The following is a 19160-nucleotide window of genomic DNA, read 5'->3' as shown; positions in this document are numbered from 1 at the left end:
AACAACTAAAACCACTGTGCCAATGAGAGTTTTGCCACATGGAAATGGAAGACTGCTAGTTTCCCAGTGAGTGTCAGTTCTTTCTCCTAGCCCTGGAAGAAGCTGACAAAAATGCTGAGAAACTATTTACAGTCGCACTTACGGTATTTTATTCTGTCTTATAGCACAGTGCAGTTAGAAGCGGGGGGACACGACTCTATTACCTTCTTCCACAATAAAACAGACGGACTGAGCAGGCAAAAATCACATAAGGCACGTTACTTGAGTTTCACATAATAATATTTCACAAGCAACAGTGTTTGACATTTAGAAGTATGAACACACTTCTATTCCTACCACAGACGTCTGTGTAAATGAAACCAGTTTATACCAGGAACCACTGACCAAGAACACCCGCTACTCCTAACAGCATATTCCATAAACTGCATTTATTTCTGTTTATCAAGGTTGTTCATGTGGAACTAATTAAAAACATCAAGATTGTTGTTTCATAGTCACTAACACACAGACAACAGAAATGCCATTTTAAATACGTGTTAAATAAAGCGCTTGTTTGCTTTTTCAGCTCTGGCTGCCTGAATCTGCGCTTACTGTACAGGTACAGGATCGGGCAGACTTGCCAGTGCTGCACACCAGTGAGAATGGATATTGTAAACTTGTGAGCTGCCACCAGCAACAAGAAAGGACACAGAACGACAACAATCCTTCCACCTAAATACTGCTTTTATTTTTGCTGAAATCGAGGCTTCTTGTTTCATGGTATTTCTATAGACTACACTTGGTATGCATTACATTACAGGAAGCAGTTACGATGCAAGAATATTGTTACACTCCTTTTTATAGCTGTATTATGAAATAGTGCAAAATGAAAGGAAAACAGTGTTTCAGTAGCCCACTGAGACAGCATTGCACTTCAGGTGAAAAAAAAAAAGTCCAGACCTCTGTTTGTAGCACTCAAAAATCCTTCCTCTGCACAATCATGGGTTTTATTTAGATAATCAGAGTAAGGAATATTCTGCTGGAAGAGACATAGATGCCATTTGTTACCGGGAGAAAAGTCTTTTATGAGTGCTTGTATAAAACAGCTTTATGTTCCTCCGACGTATCATTTACCTGATTTGCTGTAAATGTGTTGCTTCTTCAACTACCTCAAAAACAGCAGCAAAAACCAGAGGCACGGTCAGTCAGGCATGAGAGTACAGGCGTGTTACTGCCTCACAAGTAGCTGGAAGGCTGAAGTTTCTGTTGGAAAAGAAAATAATTAAAGCAATAGCTTTGAGTTGCTAATTTTAACTCGGACTCGCCCATCCCAAATAATACAAAAATTCTCTTGCAATTTGGAAATTACTACACACTTTAAGTGAATGAAAAATGTGATGAAACATTACAAAGAGACAGAGAGGCACATGTCTTTTTATATGATAGGAGAGTATTTATATCATGGCATTATCATCTGAGAAGAGAGAGACAGCTATCTGATCCCTCGATTTTGATAAGGAGGAGAGCGGTGATTCTTCCTTCAATGAATAGATAACATGGATATAAACATATTTTGCTTAATTTACATCTACAAATGTACTTGCATGTCTTCTGCTAGTTTGTGATGCAATTTATAAGCTTCACTTCAGAAACAGCAAGTCTAATATTCCCAGTAAATGTTTAGGGATTTTGTAGTGCTGATGACGTGACGTACCACTATGCACGTGACCCCGAGTGACTACAGTGGCAGTAGGGGACATCCAGTACGTGCACAGCCTCTGGCACCTGCAGGTGCCAAAGAGGAGGAGAAGCACAAAAATCCTTTCCCTTTCGCAGGTTCACATTGTTCCCAGTTCCTAAAAGACGGGATTAGGCATGCGCCAGTTACACCAGCTCCTAGAATGTAGTGAAACAGAAAGGATCCTTTAGCTGCAGCAGTAATGGGAGATTCTTTACATTTTCCTTTACTTAGAGAAATATTTTGAAAAGTTGTCCTACAACTTAGGTCAAGGTTGTAAATGAGGTTAATCTAAGTTTCCACCTGTGTTACGAAGTGAAGGCTCATGCGAAATGGAAGAGAGTTTTCTTATTCTCTTCCAAAATAAAATTCACCTGGGGGACCTTTGGAGACTCTAGACAAGGACGGGTGCTTCACTCCTTCAATATGGCTAGAAGTATCCCGTCGTGTTTCTACCACAAGAAGAGGAACGGGTACCCTGGTAACATGCACTTTACATCTTAAGTTATTTAGAACAGATGAATTTGAAGCTTCCTTATTCATCCTCAGAGGAGTTGTCTAAGGAGTTCAATATTCACAGTTATGTATTTTTAAGCAAAACACTTAAAATGATATCAGTAGCATACCAGCTGATGGGTGTTTTAAGCCCTGTTCATATCAAAGCCCTTTCGACTATCTTTCAGCCTTTGGGGACGGGAGGAAGGGAGGCTTTAGTTGATGAACTGCACAGAGCTACCACTGAGGAATCCCGGCACACTTCTCTAGCAACACAATTTTCAAGTTCTTCCTTCAGCAGACAGCAGCATGGTCAGTAGAGAATATAAGAAAGAGTTTCCCAAAGCTTAATAGGCTTCTCCTTTCTACATCTAGCAGTAACTTGCCCACAGTAACCCTTTGTACTTGACCATGGACCCACCAATATGGGTTTGGCCTACTTATTTTAGACTTTCTCATTTTTCTCACACGGGCTGTACTTTTTCTGTGCTGAGAGGATGCTTTAAACATCCTACCCTGTACGACATGATCTGGAGTTCAAAACTCAAAGAGTTGTCACTTGGTGCTTAATATTTCCCTTACACTTTCTCCAACCAGAATCTCCCTTCCCATCAGGCAAGGCTGGCAAGTCTATCATCACGCAAATGTACCATTGTCAGCTGAATTGTGTCTTTGGCAATCAGATTACAGTAAATAAAAGCTATGGCCTACAGAAGGTTCTGCTTTGGTTGTGGGTATGGCCTAGAGAGGGTTCTGCATGCCTTCGAAGCAGAGAGGAAGGAAAGGGATATTTCCTTCCTCCTTGTAAGACCCATGTACCAAAAGAAATAAGTGTGGAAAGTCTATACCTACCAATCTTTTCTAAGACAGACTACTTGTAATACACTCATGTAATCCAATTATATGATTGCATTTATCTTTTTACACTTATTTCTTTCTTCCTGACTGCAAGCTCATCATTGCTCTCTGTACTTACGCAAAGCAACCTCTTGGACAAATCTCACTTGAGAATTTTACCCAATGATAGCTGTATTTTAATAAGCCTATGATCCAACAGACAACAAAGTAAGCAGGAAAAGCTCTGCCTGAGCCAGACTCTCCCTGGGTTTTTAAGCTGTTTCTGTTTGTAAAGCCATTAGTACCTGCATACATATTCATGGGTGGGAGAGAACAAGTTCAGATTTAACTGTCAATATGCATATGTGCATACCACAGTACACAATTTGTTGTTAATAAAAAAAGCTAATCAACAAGGCTTTGTGAGGCTACTTTTAATTAGAAAAGCTCAATAAACAGAAGTGCTGGCTTTCTCCCAATCTGCTCTCACCAAATCACCTCAACACAACTTACTCTACCCACTGAAAATTTTCACTGTTTATCAGTTTAAAATTGATCACTCTTTTCTTGTTTACTCTTGCAATAAAGGCTCTGCAGCTGAAAGAAAAGGGGTTTATTCTTATAAATAAAAGGAACATAGTCATGTTCATGTTAAGTTATTTCCTTCATATTGTAGAGCTATAAAAATGGAGAAGGAAACTGTTTGGGAGAAGGGGTTGCCACTCTGCAAATTTCTATTAAATGGAAGAAAAAATTCCACGGAGAATGGCTACCCAGTTCTGGCAGTTTCTGCCTGCTTTTATTCCACTTACATTTGACTGAATAAAACCACCTTCTACTACACCTGCGCCCCTATTTGTCCTATTAAAGCAGTACCCTGCTGGTTGCAACATTAAGTTCTGCTGAGGTCACTGATAGCTCAAGGTGTTCAACATCTCACTAAGATTCTGATCCAAAATATACTGAGAGAACTGATGTATTCCTCTTACGAGCGTACGTTTCACACCACAGTTCCCTGGGCAGGCCCTTTTTCCACCAGGTGGTCTGTTATCCTCTACACCATTTGCACATTTGGCTGTTCAGAAATTGCGTTGTTGACACGTGAGTAGGGAATTCCCTTATACCCGAGGCGTACACAGCTGCGCACTGCTGGCAAAGGCCATGCTGCTTTAAAAGTCAGAGATGACTCTGCCAGCAATATCGAGGGGAGCTGGAATGGATTGTTCGGTCAGCATGCCACGGCCCACAAAACCAACAGTATTTGTAAGCTGCTAAAGTCAAAAACTTCAGAGGGGGAAAAAAAAAAAGAAAAAGATATGTATGACGTCCTGGCACAGCCATAAAAAATATTCACCTACTCAAGAACTTGAGTTCCCTCCAGGTGTCCCTCTCCAAAAATCTCTCTTCTACTCTTTGTGGACTTTTCTAAGTATCTTGGTATAAGGGCAGCAAATTTAAGAACAGCATTAGAAGGGGCAGTCCCATACTGTTAAGCATTGGATGCCTATTTTCCCTGAGTCCAGCAGGGGTCATATGAGGGACAGGGACATTTTTTGGATACTGTTTCCTCCTCCATTCCCTCACTTCTCTAAGGGCAGCACAGCTACAGAGAGACAAAATGGGAGTTCAAATAGCTCCAAGGATCCTGGCTCATCCCCCTGGGCTGCCATCCATGACATGGAGTGGTAAAAAGTGCACTGTCCCTTCACCAGCATGTAAGCCTTGCTGCAACTTGGCCCTAATGATGCCAGCCCAGGACCTCAGGGACATGCAATTCCACATGGCCATGTTGCTCTAGCAAAGTACCTTGCCTCCTGCTCCATCTGCGTAATATTTTCCCCACGGTGGAATACAACAGGGCTGAGCTTACTGCTTTCCCTTTGGGAACTCCTGACTATTGAATGCCTGATCTCATAATCCTAACACTGTGTGGAAAAGGCTTTTGATATTTAAAAAGTCTTCCCAAAAGTATTTGATTAAGTAGGTCAGTCTCTTACCTAGATGACATAGTTCCTTCACTTTACTACAGAGCAGTCATTAGGCTGCACTGTTTTACCATTTAAGCGATTTGCCAGCATTCAGCAAACAAACATGTGCGAGCCCTTTAACTGTTTGTCTCTGGCCTTCTCCACCATTGGTCTGGCCTTCCAAGTGCAAGGCGCTACCCGGCCTCAACTCCCACGGAGTTCATCCGAGCCGAGGATCTCTACCATCATACAAGAGATGCACAGTGCAAGTCACCCTTAGGCCTCCTGTATAACCCCTTTTCTTCTTTGTTGCCTACATCTTCTGGCCCCTCTCTTCTTAAAGCTATAGGGGGGTCTCAGTGACCTCTGAAGGGAAGAGAAGGCTTTCTGTTATCTCTTGCCACATTCACAATGTGTGTGTAGTTCTACTTGACGCTCGTCTCTGCCTGACTGTTGCTTTACTGCATAACCTCTATTTTGCTCCATTCTCCAGCAGTCCACAGTCCATCAAAGTTAGTTAAAAAAAATTAAGTTCTTCTCTACAGTCCGGGTGGTTGACACTGGTTTTAATTCCCTTTCCCAGACCTTAAGATTTAATCATCAAATTTCTACAGAAGGTCTACACCACAGAGCTTTATTCCCAAACACTGAGGCTTAAGTTTGCTTTGAAATATCAAGTGCATTTATTTTATTTTACATTTATTTTTATATTATTTTGGGATGATGTCTTTTAATTCTAATAATCACTTGGTTTCATTTTCTGCACTGTATATATTTTCTCTCTTTTGCCATCACCCAAGTAGTTGTTTAATGGTTAGCTATAAATTTGCATCTGATCTCAGGTGTCTTTCTGCCTAAAGAATTAATGGAGCTTTTGATAATATATACCCCAAAGGTATATTGTTTTGAACAACTCTTTTGACCTACTTGTTTCCATAATGTTTGAGGTTTCTGTCAATGTGATTTCTCTTTATCATTTTTCTTCCCTTCCCTTCACCAGAGGCTGATTTTCTTCTAACAACCTATTTCATTTCAGTTCAGTAAAACTCCCTTTATTTTTTAATTTTCTTAGGTTATTGAAGTCCCTAGATTCCAAAAACATTAATTTTACATTTTGTCAAATAGAAGGAAGTTCAGTAGATTCAAATAGAACCAGACTGAATAATCTTACCTACGTAACGTCCTTTTTCCTTCACTTTGAAAAATTCAGCAACTGTGGATGAAATTCTTGTTCCTGTGATAGGTTGAAAAGAAAATTAAAGTAAGTCTTATTTCATTAGATCTGAAATATAAAACTCCCTGTCACTTTTCAAAAAAATAAAAATTATTCTGATCTCTATATAAGGAAAATGCAGACACTCCTGATCCATCCAGTAGGAATTTTATTTTACAAAGACCCCAATCTTGCAGTCCAATTTGAACAGAAGAGCCCTTTCACTTCCACTGAAAGCCAGTGAATCCATTAGGCACTAGGCTTACAGAGGTGTTCTGGCACTTAAAAATACAGACAGGCGCATAGTAAGACCTTGAAAAAATGTATAGAAAGTGAATTCCTATTGAAATAATTTCATTCCAGCTCATTTCACTGTCTTTAACACAACCCATTATATGGCTAATGAAACAAGCCAACAAAATTGAAATACAATTTTGCTTTACAAAAAAATCCAAGAATTGGGATTTCTGTCCCATGGAACAAGGAAAGGCCACTTTGGCCAAGGTTTGGGCCATGCGTTCTAAGGGGCCGCTGAATTTGTGGGAAAACGATTCATCTCTATGAACTCTGTCATGTGTTCAGAGAGGTGCTGAGTACCACATCACCGTTTCTGCTTCTTAACGATACAGGTGCTCACGAAGGGGCAAAAGGCCTAATTTCACATCTGCACATCCAGCACCTGCACCGATAGAAAGTGAAGGTTGTGTTTGCCAAGTTCAGTTTTGCAAAAAGAGACTGTTTTGTCGAAACGCAGAATCGCTTCCCAGTCCATATAACATGCTTTTAATAATTATACACTACAAATACCCCACAAAGGCAATGCTCAAATTCAGGTTATTAAACCAGGGTAAAGTTCAAAGATTTGCTTTCCAGGTTATATCACAGAGACAACTGCATTTTCAAATTACTTTTCACAGAATGTGAGAGCAGTTTCACTAAGTTTTAGCTGATACTGGATCCAACCCACACTCAGAATTGGTACTTGCAGCATGAATGAAGCCCTCCTTAGAATCAAAATATATTTGAAAGTTTGGTTATATATGGCACCGTCTGCTCTAACTAGACAGGCTACAAACAGTGATGTAATGATAAACTATTAAAAATGATCATTTACCAAATATAGAAAGGTTTCTGTAAATGCCACAGTGATTTCATCTTGGAAAGAAAAAATGGTTGGGAAATGACTGCAGACAAAACTGACAAGTACAGACACAGAATAAGAACCCCTGAGCTATCTCGAGCTAATTTTGTAAAACGCTGGGTAATTTACACGGCAAGTTTAGGAAGCTGCTAAATTAGCATTCTAGGATCTCACTGGAAATCTCCTTTCCTCTAAAATTAGCCTCAGCGTTAGCTAAAATGCCTTTAACAAGGGGAAAGCGATCCTGCAGACACAGGTGTACCAGCAGCAGCCGCACCAGTCGTGCAGCTGCGAACCGAGCCAGCACAGCAGCTCCGCGCTAAATCATGGCCCTACCTGTAACTGCTGAGGTTTCAGAGGTGGCCACACTGGACAGGGTCTGGTTTATTTTAAAAGTTCTCGGTATCTACACTAAAATCAAGAAAGAGGAAGACTAAAATAAATAAAGAGAAAAGCAAGCATTCGTATGGCGTACCACCACCACACCTGCAATTATTTTGAACATTTATTGTCTAACATTATGAGTTAAGGAGGGAGACCTGCAGAAATTCTTATCACAAACCCCCTTAGAGGGGAAACGGATTATAACTATTTCAGAATTGTTCTTTCTTAACCAGATAATCTTATCCATATAAATTGTTGCAATTAGGTATTCATTATCTCTCCCGTGCCACTGATTAACAAGCTAAAATTGCAACTGTTAAAGCTATAAAGAATTGGACACTCCATATGGTCTTTTACTATATCTTTATAAGTGATTGAGAATGTTTTCTGATTTATATTTTTAAAAAAAGTTTAAACTGCTTGACAAATATTTCATTGTCCTCATACAGCTCACTGCTGCCACTTGTTTGGAAAAATGAAAGGTAAGTTGAAAAATGCACCTTTTCCATTTTCATCTCTAATTGAATTCTCTCTTGACCCCCTTATTCCCCATGGCTGTATTTCGGGTTTTGATGATAAGAAAAAGAATTTTGTATTTGGATAATACAATTTTCTCACTTGCCTTCAGCGACCTTCAGCTCAATTGCCTCTCCCCAGAGACACTGTATATTATAGAATTGAATCAAATTCCTTATTCATAGGAAAAAAGTTCCAATTTAATCTGAATATTCAGCATTTTACACTGGTCAGGGTGATGGATGGCAAATTGAAATGCTTTTGGTTCAGGTAATCAAATGGTAGAATTCAGACTTGTATTGAAAAAAATAATGAAGTCTATTCAATATTCTCACAAGGTGCAAAAAATGCACATTACACGGTAGAACTGGGGCTTTTTCTTATTACCTAACCAATAACATCTCCATTGCAAAAACTATGGTAAAACATTAAGAATTTATGTAGGTTAGAACATGGGAAAAGCAGCCACCGTTGAGGGAAAATGCAGGCATCTTCCTTAGAGTGCTCAAATGAACAAGTACAAAACTGGGGGAAAACCCAGTATGGGCTTTCTGTTCCCAGTAACACAAACTGTTCCCAGTATGTACCTGCAATGTTCAATGCCAGCTTTCCAAAGCCTTTTAATATGTTTTCAAATGTTTTTAGAGAAAGAAGCACAGCCTTTTAATCACTTCAGGTCATTTGCTATACTAAACTACTGTAATGCTTCATTTCCATCCCCCAAGTTTTGTCAAGTAACGCTATCAGGTACCTCATTACTTCCAGAGGATTACCAGATTCATTTCAGAAAACCGTCTTGCTGCTTTTGAAGTTCAACCCCAAAACACCAATTGATTTGAACAACTCCAGCTTGGCACCACCCTACTGACGCAGCATGCTTGGGGACTTGGGCTTGGAGAAGGTATCTTCAGGAAAACAAGAGGATAATGATGCTGCATAAATATGGCTTGGTTTAAAAACTCTATCAACAGTTCCTTTCTTTGCTTCTAGAGATGCATGGAATTGCTCTCTTTGGTTTTGGAATACTGTATTAAAGTTATTTCTTTTCTACTTACATAGACTACTTGCACCACAAGGAGTGCTTCACTGTTGGCACCACTGACATTTAATTAAAATTGCAATGCAGCAACCTACATGTTAAGCGGAACTCCCTGCCAGAGCAACCTCCCCATACCGGGCAGACGTGAGGTGGCCTTCAAAGCTGGGGGAGAACGTTTTTCCTTCCTCCACATCACAAGCAGCTCACAGGGCCAGTGCTCAGGCTCAGGCTTCCTACGTGGAAACAAACAGCACGGGGCAGGCTTCAGTGGGCACTTATTTTCTGTAAGTAACCTGTCGATGGAGCTCACCTTAACAGCTTGCGCAGTCCACAGCCACAGGGTAAAGACAGGGTGTGAGGCACGTGGAAAAAGCATGCACAGAAGCACTCTCAGGAACAGGGTGGGTAAGTGCTCAGACTATCAAGGATAATGGCTGCATTAGAAACATTTCTGAGTAGAAGCTCGTAATATTGAACTAACTCCCCCAAATTAAGAAACATCGGCAGGAAACGGTGAATGCTAGCAAGAACAGTAACTTTGTGATTCACCAGCACAGTAAAGGGAGAAGTGCCGAACCTAGAAAGACACAGAAATATACTCATTTCAGTCAAGCCTCAGATAAAAAAAAAGCTTGCATTTTCCCAGCCTAGCCCTGCAAGAGCAATTTAGGAACCAAACATTACAGGGCACCGCTGCACTGGTGTAAGGCAGTTCTGCAACGGAAGTCACTAAGGGGTACAGTGATGAATAGGAAATTAGAGCCCCATTGCTGTTCCCAGATCCCTTACTTCTTCAGGACTACCGGGAATAGAAGTCACTAAAATGCATTCTTTTATAGGTTAAAGTGAACAGATACCAAATGGATACCCAAAGGAATAAAGTGTGGGGTGTTTTACAGAATCAGAAACACACGAATGAACTTAAGATGTCACAGAAGAGGGTTTAAGCATGTCATTTTGAAGCAATTCAGGCAGAAGCTTGCACTCGGTCCTGAACAGGACGGGGAATAAGGACATACTTCTGACTAACCTGTTTGCTGCATTTCAAGGTCCAGAACATTGCGGACATCTGCTGCATGCGCTTACTTCTGCCCAAGCATTTGGAATATTTATTTGGAATATTTATGTGGAACTTCTTTTGTGAACACCTCTGTGGGAATACAAAAACTGTAAGACACACATGTGAAAGAAATTTGTACAACATAGTATGAAAGGAAATTAGAAAAATGTTTTCATTTTGTTGAAACGTCGCATTTGGATCTTGATCCTTTCAGAAGAGTTCTTAGTACCCTTCCTTGTAGAAGGGCTAGGTACGGAGTCAGGACAGTAAGGCTACGTGAGGAGGCGCTTAAAAGTCAGGAAATGCCAGCATTAAAATACTAATACAATCTGGCTTCATGTTACCATGGGGACTGTTCCCAAAGGCCGTATTAGCCTGTGGACACGAAGCCCCACGGGGGAACTTTCACAGCCAAGGGATACCAACAGGCTCTTCTGGAGGGCGGTTCAGATCAGGAACCCAGCTCAAGCCCAGAGAAGTCTGCATCACCCAGACAAATTTCGCCCCCGCGAATGCTCCCCATACATTCAAATGATATTCTTTAGCCTCAATTATTTTCCCCAGGCCCGTGTGGGACATTATGCAAGCTTTGTCTTCTTTCAGCTGGCACTTTTCTCATTTCCATAATAGTCCAGTATCCTTCTAATGACCCAGGTCTTTTATGAGTTCAAATACTGGATCTATATCTTGGCGGTTGCTGGCTGCTGTCACATTCACTTCTCTTTTCAGCTAGTAATATTAAAAGCTAAACATTAATTACAGGGACTATTTCTCTAACCTTGTCTCTGGGACAGACTACGTAGCTGGGAACAGCGTAGTCCATCGCAGCTGCAGTCTGTTTGATAAGTGCTTCTTAAAAGCCAGACAACTTGTCTGCTGGGTATGCGGTCTCACTGCCGACCGGGGGAGCTGGGGGGTCCCAAAAGGAGCAACTTGGCTAATGGCAGCCATTTGGTTAGTACCCCTCAAGCGCCTTCTTCAGAGAGAAGGACCAACAACGTTGTGACCGCACGCGAAATACTCCGGCCCAGCATTCAAAGGGCTTTTGTTCCTCCTCCGTAGGCGAACTCCGGCGACCAGCGACGGGGAGCAGAGGCTCCCCCGTTAGCTGGCACACCACGTGTTAGCTGCCGGTCCACTGTGTCTTGTTCACCGTGAATGTAAGCCGGCCTGGGTAGCAATTTAATAAAGCAGCTGAAGCTAATGCCATTTTTTGGCACCACATAAGAGAATTTGTTGTAGGGTCACATATATGCATGTAAGGGGTCATGTACCAGCAAATTTTCAGGAAATAGTAGACATGCACATTATTAGACCGAATTGCTGTCTGGCTCCAATATCTGAAATATGTAACCAACTCTTAACCCTAAGTCTCAGCGCTCTGATGCATTTAAATCACAAAAACGTGTAGGTTTTTTGTGTCTTAAACTAAGTTTCTGGAGTAGGAAAAGAATATCAAGAATGTAGCACCAGATCCCATACATAAATACTTGGAAGAGCAATACTGCTGGAATTAGTGCTGCTACTGGCACAATATTTAGATTAATAAACACTTCTCAAAATCTGAGATTGCTTCTAAAATCTTGATTTTAAAGAAATTAATCTGGGGCCCTTATACTTTTTTTAATTAGAATTTTTGAGCCATTAATTTTGTATTTCCAAGACTTGCTTTGCAACCACAAGGGCTCTTTCTAACATATACATTTAATGGAAGATAATATTATTTCATAATCATGGGACTCTGGAGCTGGAGCTTTATAAGAAAAACACTAAATCTTATTAAACTTGTGATAAAATTATTGGTGTTGGCAACCTTGCAGACATATGCCTAGAGCTGCACAGTGTTTTCCTCCTCTAACTACTGTAACTAAAAGGACTTTAATGAGAGCAAAAGAATGTGGCTCTGTCTGCCCAGAATCTTTTGGAATTTTCACTTTTCCCTAATGAAAATGAAAACAAATACTTTTTTTTTTTTTCTGTAAGCTTTTATGGACATCTGAACTGACTTTTGTAATGAAGCAGGATTAAGCAAACTCAGGGAAATGATAAATGTGGTTTGTATTAGTGTACTAATTAGCTCATAAATTCAGAAATAGTTAATCTTTTAGTTTTGCTGAATGAAAATAGTGGTCAAATCACAGATCAGATCTTGGAACTGGAGTGGTGAATTAAACCCCCCTGAGCACAGCTGTCTGATCCCATAGCATTACGAAAACTGGAAATTTGCTACTGGCTTTGAAGAGCACAAGGTGAATTTAACCAAAGTTGTAAAATATTACTCAAGCATCCAGACGCTTAACAGATAATAATAAAAAAGATGTGATTTATTAGGTGTGTGCCTCTCATTGTGTTGTAATCCTGCGATCAACTGTGTTAATTATTTTCAGTTCAGCGAGCTAATTAGAGCACTGGTAGCTAGCGTAATCCTCTATTTTACTGCAGTTCCCATTTAATGTATATATGTATGTACACAGATATTCAAAGACCACGCCTGAGAAATATACACGTTATCGCAGAAACAGTTCTGGGTGCCAAGTGATAAAAATGTACTTGCCCATCACACAACTTACATTTCCTTGGAACTGTCAAAGTAGAAACTGAGTAGAGGCACTATCTGTTTTACACTGCCCCCTTGATAATCTGGTGATGCAACTGCTCTGATGCAACACGGGGAAACGGGTGTTCTATCCCACAACAAGAAGTTCAGATCTCAGTTCTTCAGACTGGGTCCTAGCCAGGTGGTGGAGATGGGAGAGCCAAGCACCCAGGCGTGGTTACGGCATGGTAGCAGACAAGTAGCTGGCAGATATTGCCGGCTGCTGAATACAATAGCTCAGAGTCTCCTCTCCCCTCTAATGGTTGCACCAGGACAAGGTTAGAAGAGAACTGGGCTCGGTAACACTCAACGTGGAAAATGAATAGACTCCCATTCTCACACCCCATAAACATCCTCATGCACACCTTGTTAAACACCACCCTAGAGACTGTGTTTCAAGCAGTTTTCCATAAACTCCATGTGACCTGGATACAATGCTAGATAAAACCATCGGATAAAATACAGCACTAGAAGTATGTGAACCTGGGATTAGAAGATCAGGGAGACCTAATGAGGAACCAGCCTTCACATCTGGACTGCTGTAAACATTGCCCAATCCAAGGCCCCTGTGGAAAAAAACCCCATCATACCAATAGTAATTCAGTAAAATGTACAAGAATTGTTCGCTGCTAGCCCTGCAGTGATACGCGGTAGGAATTAATCCAAAACCATGATGGTAAACAACTGCTGAAACAATTTTCTTCTTCGGCTTGTAGTGCACCTGCTCTCACAGTATCTACATTTTATACTCTCTTTTTTTTCTTGCAGAAATGTAAGTATTCCCACGTTAAACCAACCGCCCGTGTAAAGAGATAGCCAGTGACAAGGCCTTAGTCTAGCTATGCACTGTGATAAGGAGGAAAGAAAATGTGTCTGCAAGTACAGAACATTTAAATGCTTGTACTCATGACACAAACTGGCAAGTTACAAAGCAATCTGTAATTGTAGCTCCAACTTGCTCTTAAGGAGTTGTGCATCAGCCAGCTATCATCCAAATCCTATATTACTGCAATATTCCACCTCAGAGCGGTAGGAGATAAGAGAAAATTCAAGCCTTGAGTCTCAGTATCAGGCTCTTCTGAGAGCGTTGCTGGCTGCCGAATGCATGCACCAAGTCAGCATTGCTGACATTTTTTTGTCTGCCTATGATGCTACTTCTGGAGGCCATACGATCTGCAGCTCACCATCCTAGCTCTATTTTTGGTAAGCTGCTGCAAGAAAGGATGAAGAGGCATGGTTAGCTGGTATGGCTGCATAGTTTAAGGGATTCCCAATTATTACCGTTTTCCCAGCCTTTCCCTTCAGTTAAGTGAGGCTGCATAAGGCACCCAAAGTCCTCTCCATTCCTCCCCAAAATAGTATCAGGGCAAGGAATTTTTGTTTGAGTGACAGAATGCTAGACTTTATCCTTCACTAAGTGGAAAGCAACATTTATACGCTCCCGAAGCAGGTTTGCAAGGAACATCACCTTGACAGCACAACCTCAACGAGTCCTTCTGGCCAAAATTTTAAATTGCGTGACTTAAATAAAAGTGACCAGCTTGTCAGAGATATCCAGCACACTTGCTTCCAACTAAGTTAGCACATTAGGAAATCAGGACACAGTTATTTTAGTGCTTATATATAGGTTAGAACCGAACTTCAGGTACCTAAATTTGAAACTTGTGAAATGTGTCAGCAAAAGCATTATAAGAAGCCTGATCAAAATGCAATATTCTCCTTAAAGCAACATCCTACGGAGGTGCTGTAGTTCTCATCGCCATATGAAAGGCATACAAAAAGCTCTAGAACAAGGACTCATAACGATCCTGCAATGAACTGCATTTTGATCTCAAGCACGTGTTCCACCTCTACCTCACACTCTGTGGAACGATGACGATTCTACTTTTGAGACAGGATGAGACTATAGCTAACACAGCCCTGTGCGACCAGGTAAATGTAACACTGAGAACACAGTTACCCTGCCTAACTTTGGACTTCCAAAATGCACTTGTGCATACCTCAGATACTAATTGAGATTTACATTAATTAGTGGAGAGGAGCAGGCCCTTCTAAGTCGTGACACATCTGACCTCGGTTAGATGCCTACCTCAGGATAACATTAATTAGGTCCTAGAAATGTTGCTTTACACCCACCAAGTAGAGAGGGAGTAGAGACAACTCTTTCATACCCAGATGTCTGAGTTGTACACACCCAAGGTGACCAGGGAAGAAGCCCATCCCTTGTTGCAAAATGCTGATTGGGAACAGGAATATTCCCAATGAGCACCGCTGCCCTGTGTCACCACAACAGTGACAAATAAAGGCAAAGGAGGACTTTGATATTTAGCCACTAGTGTACGTTGGTAGTGCTGCTAATATCACCTTCTGTGTCAAGACCGGTAGAACAAGGCTGTACGCAACGGAGCCAACAAGAACTGGAAGCTAGCGGTGGCTCTTTGATTTCTGCAACCGGGGTTAACACCGCCACGCACTGCAGGGAGGGAGGTACTGCGCTACGTGGACATGCTCGCCTGGGCGTACGAACTCCACTGCACCGTGTAGTTAGGCCCAAGCACTCCTGTAATTAATTGCTATGAGTTATGCCAATACACCACTCTCTTGCACTTGTTAAGCAGACCCCTGCCTTACCCGAAATGTAGTCTGCATCTTTTACAACAATGCTAAGCGTGACCCCATTAACTTTCAGGTATCAGTTGAATATTGCACACTCGGTACTTTTATCTGTAATAATTACTCAATGGACTTTTAAAGGTGCTGCAAGAAAGGATGAAGAGGCATGGTTAGCTGGTATGGCTGCATAGTTTAAGGGATTCCCAATTATTACCGTTTTCCCAGCCTTTCCCTTCAGTTAAGTGAGGCTGCATAAGGCACCCAAAGTCCTCTCCATTCCTCCCCAAAATAGTATCAGGGCAAGGAATTTTTGTTTGAGTGACAGAATGCTAGACTTTATCCTTCACTAAGTGGAAAGCAACATTTATACGCTCCCGAAGCAGGTTTGCAAGGAACATCACCTTGACAGCACAACCTCAACGAGTCCTTCTGGCCAAAATTTTAAATTGCGTGACTTAAATAAAAGTGACCAGCTTGTCAGAGATATCCAGCACACTTGCTTCCAACTAAGTTAGCACATTAGGAAATCAGGACACAGTTATTTTAGTGCTTATATATAGGTTAGAACCGAACTTCAGGTACCTAAATTTGAAACTTGTGAAATGTGTCAGCAAAAGCATTATAAGAAGCCTGATCAAAATGCAATATTCTCCTTAAAGCAACATCCTACGGAGGTGCTGTAGTTCTCATCGCCATATGAAAGGCATACAAAAAGCTCTAGAACAAGGACTCATAACGATCCTGCAATGAACTGCATTTTGATCTCAAGCACGTGTTCCACCTCTACCTCACACTCTGTGGAACGATGACGATTCTACTTTTGAGACAGGATGAGACTATAGCTAACACAGCCCTGTGCGACCAGGTAAATGTAACACTGAGAACACAGTTACCCTGCCTAACTTTGGACTTCCAAAATGCACTTGTGCATACCTCAGATACTAATTGAGATTTACATTAATTAGTGGAGAGGAGCAGGCCCTTCTAAGTCGTGACACATCTGACCTCGGTTAGATGCCTACCTCAGGATAACATTAATTAGGTCCTAGAAATGTTGCTTTACACCCACCAAGTAGAGAGGGAGTAGAGACAACTCTTTCATACCCAGATGTCTGAGTTGTACACACCCAAGGTGACCAGGGAAGAAGCCCATCCCTTGTTGCAAAATGCTGATTGGGAACAGGAATATTCCCAATGAGCACCGCTGCCCTGTATCACCACAACAGTGACAAACAAAGGCAAAGGAGGACTTTGATATTTAGCCACTAGTGTACGTTGGTAGTGCTGCTAATATCACCTTCTGTGTCAAGACCGGTAGAACAAGGCTGTACGCAACGGAGCCAACAAGAACTGGAAGCTAGCGGTGGCTCTTTGATTTCTGCAACCGGGGTTAACACCGCCACGCACTGCAGGGAGGGAGGTACTGCGCTACGTGGACATGCTCGCCTGGGCGTACGAACTCCACTGCACCGTGTAGTTAGGCCCAAGCACTCCTGTAATTAATTGCTATGAGTTATGCCAATACACCACTCTCTTGCACTTGTTAAGCAGACCCCTGCCTTACCCGAAATGTAGTCTGCATCTTTTACAACAATGCTAAGCGTGACCCCATCAGTTTAACTTTCAGGTATCAGTTGAATATTGCACACTCGGTACTTTTATCTGTAATAATTACTCAATGGACTTTTAAAGGAGCCCGTCTTTAAACCAGACAGATACATTTCACATAAATTGTAACACACTGCAACAGATTTCTGTTTTCCATACACTGAAAGCACCACGGAAAAGGTACTTAACCACACCAGCAAAAACATGGAAATAGCGGTCAGAAAGACATTTCAAGTTTCAATTCTTGGAGGAAAATCTAAACAAAGAGGTTCTATTTAGGTATTTTTTCCACTTTTGGCCAAGTTTGGGCTCATATATCTCTACCAATGCACATCCCTCGGTTGTTACATCGCTGAGGAGACCTGATCCATCCAGAGGCATGTTCCAAGTCCTGTCCCTGTCAATTGCAAGTATCGGTATGACCTGGTGATGATGCCCAAAGCACTTTCTGTTTAACAGAAGACACGTGGAATTGATCCCTCTCTCATACCAATGTTAATGACGACAAACTCGAAGAGTTAGAATTGCTTTGAATGTACACTACCATGCACGACAGAATGCCGCAAGTGTGTATCTTTCTGAGAGGTGGTTTTTATAATTTCTTTTTCATTTCTCCTGTTCCTCTGGGAGTTATTGCCAGTTTCAACAAAGGGCATCATCTCTATGCAGATGATATCCAACTCTACAACTCTGTCAGCTCATGCTCTGATCCCCTTCTTGCCACCTGTCTTCAACATGTCAATCAACAGATGGCTACACCATCACTAAGGAATGCTTCAAAGGCATTCAAAATGTTTTAAAAGTCCTCTTTGTTCCATGTCTGTGGCTCTGCTATCAGTCTTCTTAATTCAGCCCTTCAGTTCTCAGCCAAAAATCTTGCCGCTGTCTGTAATACAGTGGTTTTGTTTTCTTTTCCCCTGCTTTAAAGCCACTTCCACAGTACTTACAAATTTAGCTGTACTTTGACATCTGCTTCCTCTGTGTTATGTTGAATGCTTTGCTCCAGTTTAAAATAATGTCATTCTGACCACTTTGGTTTTCTAAAAACTCTTTCTAAACTTCACCAACCAGTGGGCAGGAAAGAGAGTAGTAATCTTGTTTCAAAAAGCGGAGACTCCCTGAAAAACGTTCAACACTCTACAGGTTTTCCTCAAATGTAGAATCTCATTTTAAGACTCATGAAAATAAATTTCAGTGTCTACAGCACTAAGTCAAAGCCCTCTCATATAATTACAACAGTACCACTGGTTTTGCCGGAAGGTATTTTGAATACTACAGAAATATAACTGTATGGATCTGTACTATATCTCTCTCATGGCACCTAGCCTTTCTTACCTGTGTGTCCTCTCTCCAAGCCCCCAGAAGTAAGAAAGTCCACGTCTTCACTTACCCCGTTTTAATCTCATCTGCATTTTTAGGCCTTCTCTTCAAACTACTGAAAGATGTAAATGGTATAATTTCTAGCACAGCCTCAGTTCCACAGGAGTAACATTTTGAGGATTTGTGACAGTAACCCATGATAAACCTTTGGGGCATCTGTCATAGTAAAGGAAGTGGAAGAACGTAAAAGGAATAAACTGAAGTATAGCCACGTAAGGAAAATAGAGTAGTGGAAGTTAAGGATCTGATGTACAAAATACCAAGGGAAGAAATCGGGGTGAGGCTCTTCTATGTAAACTACTGTTGACACAGCTACCTAGAGAGCCTTGGAGGAGGGCTGCAACCAGACCGGCACACACACTGTTCTCTTAATTACCTTTTTATTTGCTACTGCCTCCAATTCCCCTTTCACCTTCTCGTTGGTAATCCCGTAAGAGTAACGGCCACTACAGCAATTATTTGGCGTAGAAACAGTATTTCGCCTTCTCCTGTAACAGGCGCTAGCAGCTGGCGCAAGGCTCACGCCCTCCGCCAGCTCCCCAGCCAGCCAGCAGCTCGCTGCGAGCCACAGGCCCGAAGCGGCGGGCGGGGGAC

The 19160-nt window shown here is 41.5% G+C and overlaps 1 long non-coding RNA gene across 1 annotated transcript; it reads right to left on the bottom strand.

Moving 5' to 3' along the window:
• Positions 1–860: 860 nt before the first annotated feature.
• LOC118452160 lies at positions 861–6459 on the bottom strand. Its single transcript, XR_004841825.1, has 3 exons — positions 6188–6459; positions 1694–1875; positions 861–1242 (listed from the first exon to the last, which is right to left on the bottom strand). It is a non-coding gene; the product is annotated as an uncharacterized LOC118452160 (long non-coding RNA).
• Positions 6460–19160: the final 12701 nt, after the last annotated feature.

The sequence above is a fragment of the Egretta garzetta genome, unplaced genomic scaffold (assembly GCF_000687185.1).
Source record: "Egretta garzetta isolate BGI_Z169 unplaced genomic scaffold, ASM68718v1 scaffold370, whole genome shotgun sequence".
Taxonomy (NCBI): domain Eukaryota; kingdom Metazoa; phylum Chordata; class Aves; order Pelecaniformes; family Ardeidae; genus Egretta; species Egretta garzetta.
Note: the sequence above shows the minus strand (reverse complement) of the source record. Positions and strands in the feature narration are given on the sequence as shown.